The sequence below is a fragment of the Scylla paramamosain genome, chromosome 9 (assembly GCF_035594125.1).
Source record: "Scylla paramamosain isolate STU-SP2022 chromosome 9, ASM3559412v1, whole genome shotgun sequence".
NCBI classification, from domain to species: domain Eukaryota; kingdom Metazoa; phylum Arthropoda; class Malacostraca; order Decapoda; family Portunidae; genus Scylla; species Scylla paramamosain.
The window spans coordinates 7,864,115-7,875,000 of NC_087159.1; positions in this window are offsets into that span (position 1 = coordinate 7,864,115).

Genomic DNA, 10,886 nt, shown 5'->3' on the forward strand with positions numbered 1-10,886 from the left:
CCACGGATTCAGTTTGCGAGAGAAACGTATCTACAAGTATTCGCACAGGGAATAAATCGAAAGAAAAAAGCAAAGCCCACCAGAGCTGATTGCAGATATAGGACGCGATTTCAAGCCAATCAGAACGCTTCCTTATTTGGCGCCAGTCCTTGCCCGACCAATGAGAAGCGAGTTTTCAAAATATCCCCTTGTCGTGACCAACCAATCAAAAGGCTCGAGTGGGTTGTGTGAATACTGATTTTTTTATTTGACTGCTACTACTACTACTACTACTACTACTACTACTACTATTACTACTACTTTCACCTTATTGACCTTGTTACATAATCAACAAGAGTAAAGCTACACTAATTTTAACACATCTCACATAACAATACTGCATGTCGACATTTTGAGCAACAATTGTGCTACCTACCACTTTACAATGTTCCTCCATTACCTCCCATCTATTATCGTATCAAGTTTGAAGTTCAGTAACCACGACATGTGAGTACTAATGCTACCTATTATTATTATTATTGCTTGCTGATAATTAGTGGCAGGAATTTATATGAAAAAAAATCTTCCATGTGCCTTATTTATTTATTTTTTTGGTAGCTTTATGAATGTTCTCTTTTCTTCCTCGCCTTATTTGCTCAATGGAGATGTGGATTAATGGAGTAATTAAACGACTGACAAGCGATTCTTCATGACTCCCATTTTCCTCATCGATGGGCATGATAAGATGGCCTCTCCTGATCTTAATGGAATAAGGGGACCCTAACTTGATCTTACGAGCCCATTATGTACAGCAAGTCTCTCTCTCTCTCTCTCTCTCTCTCTCTCTCTCTCTCTCTCTCTCTCTCTCTGCATCCCTTCACCTGCCCAAGAGAGAAATATCCCGCAATAAGCATCATTAATTTTAACTTAAACAAAATTGCAGGTTGTTTGAAGTCCGCCGGAGAAACTAATTTAATTTTTTGGCATCCATGTAGTTAAGTCGAGGCGGGGCAATGGTGGCGGCGGTGGTGGTAACGGGTGGAGAAAGTGGAGGTGTGGGGGGGCTAGTGGTGATTGTGGTGATGGTGGCAGCGATGATGGTGGTATTGTTGTCCGTACGGCCCGAAATTGTACTGAGTGATAATTACAGTAATGATGGAGATCGTGGTAGTGGAGGTGGTGGTGAAGGTGGTGGTCTCGTTGTGGTTAAGGTGGTGGCGATGTTGGTGGTAGTGGCGTTGGTTAAGGTGGTGGTGGCAGTGGCAGTTCGTTTGGACCCTACAAGGCGACACTCCGGTGCTCTATTTAATTCCCTGCAGGTGAGCGGAATCTTAATTACAGGTGTTTTGTTCCCTCCTCCTGCCTGGCCTTGAGTTCTTCCCGGTGACTTTCTTCTGGCACCCTTCCGTCGTCCTCTTCACATTTCCTTTCAAATCACATGTTGTAATTGCTATACTGTCTCCCTACCTTTATTCTCTTCCTTTTCATCAATTTACTTCTCTCTCTCTCTCTCTCTCTCTCTCTCTCTCTCTCTCTCTCTCTCTCTCTCTCTCTCTCTCTCTCTCTCTCTCTCTCTCATCCTTATCTCACCAGCAGGATGCAATTTACTACCCTTTAACTTTTCAACGCCAGAAAAAAAAAGAACAATAATCTCCCATACCTCCAACCTTTTAAAACGCGGCCCCAGTCAACAACCTTCCCTTCAAGGTCCCGAAAACAAAACACGCGTACGAACTACAAACTCATCTCCTCGACTGAAAAAAAAAAGAGAACAATATCTAGTCGCGTAAATAAAAAAAAGATATATATTTAAAAAAAAAAAAAAAAAGGGCTTTAGACATGCCCGGCAAGGTCCCTGAGGCGGTCAAGGGGAGGGTCACAGCGACACACAGACGACAAAGGGATGCGGGCTGCACTCACCCTCTCTGCTGACCTTGGGGTGAGGTGGACACAGGGCCGCCACAGGGGGTGAGGGCAGGATCAACCTCGGCTCTCCTGGGATAAGATGAGACCTGTGGGGTAGAAAGGGATTGAGATGAAAGCCAGTATTCTCAAACGTTTCGTCTATTTTTTCTAAGGCTATGGAGATTATAAGGGGTTTTCATGGATGCTCTCCTTCTTACAGTGTACGAGTAAGATCTTTGTTCAGCCATCACTAAGACAAGAAAACACCATTAAAAAATCATAGTGCTATCCAGAAAACCTGTTAGAAGTAGTCGACATAAACCCCTGACGTGTCCAGGAATATGGCACGAAGACTGAGAGGTATGAGGAAGGCAAAAGAGCATAAAATAAGATCAAACAGCAGCAGACCCATTGCCCTTTAAGAGACTGACTGCGACAAGGTACATTATCTAACTCGAAGTAAGCTATGTAAGATAATAAAAGCGAAAACTCGACGTACATTGTCATAAATTGGATACATGAATGTTAGAAATACCTCATGACTCGCACCTGAAAGTAAACGAGAGATAGCAGGAGAAAAAAATTCTTAGTATAAAATTTATTATACATTCTTGCATTGAATATTTGCAGTGAGCACTTGGCAGATATCATGATGCAAAATTCAATGAATAAGAGAGAGAGAGAGAGAGAGAGAGAGAGAGAGAGAGAGAGAGAGAGAGAGAGAGAGAGAGAGAGAGAGAGAGAGAGAGAGAGAGAGAGAGAGAGAGAGAGAGAGAGAGAGAGAGAGAGAGAGAGAGAGAGAGAGAGAGCATTAATTACTCTGCCTTCCTTCGTTGTGCTTCCCGATACATACACGAATAATCAAAGGCATAAAGCAAAAAAGAAATATATATATACACATACACGTGCCTCTACATCTGAAACCTAATAAGTAGAAGATTTGGACAGCTCTCTAGTCATTACCGCGGTCACTATCTCTGGTTAACATAATAATAATCAAATGGCATAATCATCAGAAGTATCAAACTTATAAACTTGAACTATTCACTTCTTTCACAAGTGCTGAGTTAAATAAACAACAATACCTGGAATGATAAGTCAAGATTAAAAAAAAAAAATAAATAAATGAGATATAATTGTAGAATCATAAAGAAAACTAAAGAGAAAGGATATACACATAAAGAACGCAAATTAAAGATGGATGTTTACGCCTTTTATCTGTTGAACCGAAAAGAAAAAAAAAGAAAAAAGATAAATAAATAAAAAAAAAAGAAAAAAAAAGAATGAGAAAACTTAGGAAGAATACTAATCAAAATATTAAACCAAACAGGCAGACCACACCGAAGGAGGATTAAAAACCAAACGAATCCACATAATTTAACGCGTTTAAGCGAAGCCAATGGAAAAACACATATAATTCTAGCATGTTAAATAACCAGAAGGAAAGAAAACCTACTCATAACAACAGTAGACACTTACTCTCTCATTTGTGCGGCTTGAAGGAAAAAGAAAACACAAAAGAAGAAAAATTGCAACAAAAACTTCCAATAATAAGAACTTGGGAAACAAAATAGTTGAAATATAAAGCCAAAACAGACACACAGACACAACACCCAGAACAAACACTCAAAACAAAAGCCTTAAGAAAAACATTACGATTCTTGCTAATTTAAGGCGCCTAAGTGAAGCCTGACTGGAATAAGAGGAGGAGGTGGAGAAGGACGAGGAGATGGAGGAGATGGAGGAGGAGGAGGAGGAGAAGGAAGAGGTGGAGATGGAGGAGGAGGAGGAACACAACTCGAAAGCCCGCGCCGTAAATATCGCAAATACACGTAAGGCCGCTAATTATCCAGCGAAGGTTAGATGAACGCACCTGGCAGTCATCGGCTTAATTAGTGGACGTATTTAACTTATTAGCAGGTGGAAAAAAGGCAACACGCATGACTTACGGCAAACAAGTTATGGATGGACAGCCACAAATTAGGAATATGAATGTTAGAAAATATTTTGGGATGCATAGCTTAAAATGAGAGAGAGAGAGAGAGAGAGAGAGAGAGAGAGAGAGAGAGAGAGAGAGAGAGAGAGAGAGAGAGAGAGAGAGAGAGAGAGAGAGAGAGAGAGAGAGAGAGAGAGAGAGAGAGAGAGAGAGAGAGAGAGAGAGAGAGAGAGAGAGAGAGAGAGAATTATGTGCCGCTAAACATTTACTGTTCCTTCTTGCAGTAATAAAAAAAAGAACTTAACAAATAATAAAAAAATATGTATATTTAATGAATTGACATAAAACAGCGAGAGAGAGAGAGAGAGAGAGAGAGAGAGAGAGAGAGAGAGAGAGAGAGAGAGAGAGAGAGAGAGAGAGAGAGAGAGAGAGAGAGAGAGAGAGAGAGTGCGTGTTGAGGTAGTCACATATCGAGTTCATACGAATGATTATAATCTTGATGCTGATAATGATAATAATGATAATAATGATAATAATGATCACGACGACGACTACGACCACAATGACGACGACTGCGAAGATGATGAGAATGATATGGACACCTAACCTAACATAACCTAATTTTAGTGAGCAGGAAGTGAGTGTGGAAAACGCAGGAGGAAAAAACACCAAAATTTTTTGTTGGATTGATCTTTTGTCGCCTCTCATTAAGCAGGTCAGTTAAGAGCGTGCCAGAGCAAACATGTTACCTCGTAAAACTTTGAAATCTTCATTGAATATTCAAGACGTATATACAAGGAGGGAGAAAATGAAATGTGCTCTTCAGGTTTTAGATACATTATCTTGTGCAAGTAATACAAACAATTTCAATTTTCCTCTTCCTACTCTCTCTCTCTCTCTCTCTCTCTCTCTCTCTCTCTCTCTCTCTCTCTCTCTCTCTCTCTCTCTCTCTCTCTCTCTCTCTCTCTCTCTCTCTCTCTCTCTCTCTCTCTCTCTCTCTCTCTCTCTGAGTGTGTGTGTGTGTGTGTGTGTGTGTGTGTGTGTGTGTGTGTGTGTGTGTGTGTGTGTGTGTGTGTGTGTGTAGCGCGAATAATCCTCCAAAATATGTTCGTATATTTTCATCCTTTACTATAAGAACACACACACACACACACACACACACACACACACACACACGGGATTCTTATCTAGCAACAATTCGCCGGGATGGTCTCTGCAGCAAATGAACCTCCAGATATATGACCTTCGTTCTGCTCCTTAATTACTGACTATAATAATAAAAGGACAATTAGCACCGCTGTCCGTCATTAAACATGAGGAACGAGCAGGCGGCACAGCAATTAACTCCCGTTTACTCATCACTAATTGGTTTTCACAATGTCACTCATTAATTACTGTTTACAATCTTTGCATTCATCACTTTTTTCTTTCTGGAGGCAAAACATGATCAATTATTATTATCATTATCATTAACATCGAGAAAACAGTCGTCTTTTCTTGAGATCGTAACACACACACACACACACACACACACTCTCTCTCTCTCTCTCTCTCTCTCTCTCTCTCTCTCTCTCTCTCTCTCTCTCTCTCTCTCTCTCTCTCTCTCTCTCTCTCTCTTTTATCCCCCCCACACACAAATAAACACACACAAAGAATACCAAACAATACGAGAAGTCCACGCCCATTGTATCCCGGAAGCCGTAGAGGTGTACCTGACAACACCTGAGCAAATCTCATTAACCTGCCAGAACGTTACCTGCGTGGGGGACGTGGGACTTGGAACGTGGGATAACCTGCGTAAAATGATACCCACCTCGTTTGAAGTTGACTTGCTCGCCTCGTGTGTGTGTGTGTGTGTGTGTGTGTGTGTGTGTGTGTGTGTGTGTGTGTGTGTGTGTGTGTGTGTGTGTGTGTGTGTGCGCGCCCTTGTGTGCAGTGAGTGAAAGGAATCGGAGTGCGTGATTTATGTGTTTTTTCCCCTCGCTTCAATAGTTGTGTTAAGGGGAGTGTGGCCTCGTCTCTCTCTCTCTCTCTCTCTCTCTCTCTCTCTCTCTCTCTCTCTCTCTCTCTCTCTCTCTCTCTCTCTCTCTCTCTCTCTCTCTCTCTCTCTCTCTCTCTCTCTCTCTCTCTCTGTGTGTGTGTGTGTGTGTGTGTGGGTGGTACTACTGATCTCCTGTTACCTTCTTCTCACCGTTTGATAACACGGCATCTGTCAGCCTGTCTATCGGTCGATCTATTTCTATCCATCTGAGTCTAATTTACGAGCATACACACACACACACACACACACACACACACACACACACACACACACACACACACACACACACACACACACACACACACACACACACACACACACACACACACACACACACACACACACACACACACACATACAGTACCACTTCCCCCTTACGTGTTCCTTACATAAGCTTCAGACTGGTGGATTTATAGCAATGTAAATTAATGTCTGTCGCACTGTCGATCTGCTTAGCATTCCGAATCGCCGCTGACTAAATTATTCTCTTGAGCCAAACATGAACACATTCCTGTAGTAATGTACCCGTGGCGCCAAGTCTTAGCAAGCGAGACAGTCATTAAGCTGCTTGAGTATTCGATTTTAATACCACTCACGGCCAATGCTGGAGGAAGAGGAGGAGGAGGGCGAGGGGGAGGAGGAGGAGGAGGAGGAGGAGGTGTTGCTGGAGGAACTGGCGGTAAAAGAGGTAGTGGAGGAGAGGGATGGAGAGCCACTTACTCACCACTGGCACATACACCCCGCGCTCCGTCCCGCCCTGCCCTGGCTATTGCACCTCCCTGACATCTCCCCAGCCCGTCCCCGAAGCCCCGCCCAGGCGAGTTCGTGGGACTAACAATGGGAGTCATATTTCAGGTGCATCCTCCTCCCCTCCCCCTCCTCCTCCTCCAGTGGCGACGGGACTGACTTAGTGGCTGAGGCTCGACCCACAAGTACCTCCTGATAAGGGGAGGAAGGGGATGGTCTGGGGGTAGGGGACAAGTAGGTGTGGGGAAGGGGGTAAGGCGTGGATGGGGAAGGTGTGGCTGCCGGATTGCGGGGCCCCTGAAACCACCTCGACTATGTATATAAAAGGATTCCTAAACTAAAAATAAAAGGCAGTAGAGGTCAGGGTTGCCCACAGCAGGGGGCTTATGTTGAGGGGGTGATGGGGGGTTCATTGTGCCTCCGCCCTACTCCTCCTCCCTCTCCTCGCCTCCTCCTTCCTTCACTTCAGGCACCATCTTCGTCGCCGTCAGGGTGTGAGTAAGCAAAACCCGGATGTACAAATGCATGCAATATTCACTACACTTCACTTCACTTACCACTCTCCCTCCTCCCTCCCTCCCTTCTCCTCTTCTCTACTTTCTCTCTTTATCTGTAGAAGATTAACATCACCTCTTCTCTTACATAGTTTCTCCCAAAATATTTCTTCCACTGCATCCGATTTTCCATGTATCTCATCATTCCTCTACTCCTCTTCCGTTTATCTTTACCATTCCTTTACACAATCAAGAAAAAAGGATAACAAACAAACTAATGAAAGCATGCACATGAACACCCCTGCTAGTCTAGTCTGGTAACGGGGAAAAAAAGTGAAAGGCAAAACCGTAACCGAGGAAAACTGGGAAGGAAAGAAAAATATCTGAGGAGTTATACAGTCTGGCGGATGTTGTCCTTGAACGGGGTGAGGAAGGGCGGGGCGGGAAGGGGCGGCGGAGGGCGGGGTGGCGAGGACAAGCTGGCGGGCCGACACACAAGCGAGGAGGAAAGTAGGGAGGGGCAAGCAAAGAGGAGACCAGACCAGACATACCGTGGCGTCTTCTTATGCATCTTCCTCATCCTCATTTTCTACATTTTTTCTTTATTTTTTTCCTAAGCTGCTCTTCTTTGTCGCTTTCTTCGTCCTTCCAAGAACTTGTCACTCTCTCACCTGCCATTTTTCACCATCTGACACATTCTTCTTCCTTCTCCTCCAGCTCTTTTTCTCTCTTCAGGTCTTCCTCCTCTTCTTCTCACTCTCAAGACGCCGTCCTTCTCTTTCTCTTCTCCTCTCTTCTTATCTTCTCCCTCCTCCTCTTCTCACCCTCCAGTCCTCCTTCTCCTCCTTCATTTTCTCTCACTTCTGCTCCTGTACGTTGTCGAGATGACTCAAGAGACACGAGGGGAAAAAATAAAAGAAAAAGAAAAAATAAACAGAAAAAACACTAATGATTAAAAGAACGTTATACTTGAACACGAGAGAGAGAGAGAGAGAGAGAGAGAGAGAGAGAGAGAGAGAGAGAGAGAGAGAGAGAGAGAGAGAGAGAGAGAGAGAGAGAGAGAGAGAGAGAGAGAGAGAGAGAGAGAGAAAACAAAAAACTCCATGCACTCTCACCATCATATGACTACCACCACCACTACTGCCTCCTCCTCCTCCTCCTCCTCGTCCCCCTCCTCCTCCTTCTGCTGCTGCTGCTCCTCCGCCCCGCCTGGCTGCAGAAACACAAAAGAAAACGCCTTCCTCGCCGTCAGACCGAGAGAATCTGAAGACTACTGACGCAGGGCAACAAAGACGGCAGTGAGGATGTCAGTGGAGGAGGAGGAGGAGGAGGAGGAGGAGGAGGAGGAGGAGGAGGAGGAGGAGGAGGAGGAGGAGGAGGAGGAGAGGCAGTGTTAGTTCAGTGTGCAAAAACTAATAAGGGAAGTAAGGGGGAGGGAAGGAGATGGAGAGAGGAAGACTAATATCATACAAGACCTGGAAAGAAAGAAAGAAAATAGAGCAAGAGTGAGGAAAAAAAAAAAAAATGGGAACCTCGGGGGACTCAAGGACGACGAGAATCTTCCATATCGTAATAAACGTCGCTGCTCCACATTTCTTCGTATCCCTTGCGATTTTTTCTTGTCTTTTTTTCTCTCTTTGGCCGAAATCTTCCTTCATTCCTGGATATTGTTGGTGAGAAGAGGAGGAAACAGGAAGAGGAGGAGGAGGAGGAAGAGAAAAAGCAGGATTGGCAGGATGAAGCGGGGGAGGAGGAGGAGGAGGAGGAGGAAAAGAGAAAATTCATACAAAGAAGAGAAAGGAGGAGGGGGAAGAGGAAGAGAAGACGAGCAGAGGAGATAAGGAAAAGACTGGGAGACGAGCAGAATAACAAAAAAAAAGAGGGAAAGAGACGCTGACAAATGGAAGTAGAGATATGCAGGTGACGTAACAACAGACGCTAAACCTTGACAAAAAAAAGACAAAGAAAGAAAAAAAGACGATCCAAAGAAAGTACACTAAAGAGGGTGACTAGGAAACAAGAAGAGGAAAAAAAAAGCTGAACATTAGACAAAATGAGCAAAAAAATGCGAAAAAGACGAGGAGCCTCAGAATGGAAAGCCAAGACGATCTGTGGGCGAGGGAGCGAATCATTAATGCATATTCTTGTGTTTTTGTGTGACCTCCTCCTCACCTAATACGGGAACATGTGCGGCGTGGCGTCAGTTAGCGCGGCGGAGGGGGAGAGGGGGAGGAGGATGATGGTAGGAAGGAGAGAAGAATGAGAGGGAGAGGATTGGGGAAGGTAAGAGGGAGGAGAGAGGGTGTCCTTCGAGTTCCTTCACGTTTATCCAGCACAAGTGAGGGAGCCATAGAGGAAGGAACTCATAAGGAGTCCTGGAATGCACTTCACCTTCTTGATGTATCGTGTTCCTTCTTTTGTTGTCCCTTACTTAAGAAAAGGTGCCACGCGTTGTCTGTCTGTCTGTCTGTCTGTCTGTTTCTGCCTATATGTGTTCTATTATGTGTGTTTCTATCTGTCTCTGTCTATTGCAATCTGTTCGTGTGTCTGTCTATACGATTCTCTCTCTCTCTCTCTCTCTCTCTCTCTCTCTCTCTCTCTCTCTCTCTCTCTCTCTCTCTCTCTCTCTCTCTCTCTCATTTTTATAGCCGATTACCTCACGAAGGCACGAGGGCAAATTCCTCCACAGCTTTTTTTCGTCACTGTTTACTGTGTGTCTGCTTCCGAAAGTGTGTGTGTGTGTGTGTGTGTGTGTGTGTGTGTGTGTGTGTGTGTGTGTGTGTGTGTGCTCGCCTCGCTCGCTCACTTGTGTTTGTCTGTGCGCACTTCCGTGTAAGTAGTGCATGACGTCTAGATGTACTATAAATGTCTATCTGTCTGCACTCTCTCTCTCTCTCTCTCTCTCTCTCTCTCTCTCTCTCTCTCTCTCTCTCTCTCTCTCTCTCTCTCTCTCTCTCTCTCTCTCTCTCTCTCTCTCTCTCTCTCTCTCTCTCTGTTCCATCAAGGTGCGCCACTGTTGCCAACACCGGAAGTTAGGAGTGAATGGATCCAGTCTAAACAAGGTGTGAAGGTCAATTTGGTAACGCTTCTATCCTAAGTTACATGCATTTTTCCCTGCATTGTTTTCTCCAAGTACTGAATGGCACCTTGAGTACTCTGGGTGCGTAAACAAAATGTGATCTACGTCATTCCTTCCACTCTGACGTCATGCAGAGAGGGAGAGAGAGAGAGAACCATTCCATTGATAAGGGTGAGGGTGAAAATGTTGATAATGACTAACAAAAAATTTATATATATGACCTTCTTTTAACATTTCCTAGAAGTTCAATAGGAAGACACGCACCACTCATCCTGGAGCATACGATAACTCACTGTACAGCGTCAGTGGCTTTTCTCCTTTCCTTTCCTTCTCTTTTCCTAAAATTTTGGGTGAGGCCAATCATGTCGATGGTCCAATCTGGGTCAAGGACGTTGATCGTTAAGTGTGAGGGAAAGGAAGTTGAAAGGAAAGACGGCGGGGAGTAAGATGAAGAACAGGAGGAGGAGGAGGAGGAGGAGGAGGAGGAGGTGGTGGTAAAGAGAATGAGTTCGTGAGAGAGAGAGAGAGAGAGAGAGAGAGAGAGAGAGAGAGAGAGAGAGAGAGAGAGAGAGAGAGAGAGAGAGAGAGAGAGAGAGAGAGAGAGAGAGAGAGAGAGAGAGAGAGAGAGAGAGAGAGAGAGAGAGAGAGAGAGAGAGAAACTCGTACGGGAGGAAGGAAAATGAGTTTGTTTGTGTGTGTGTGTGT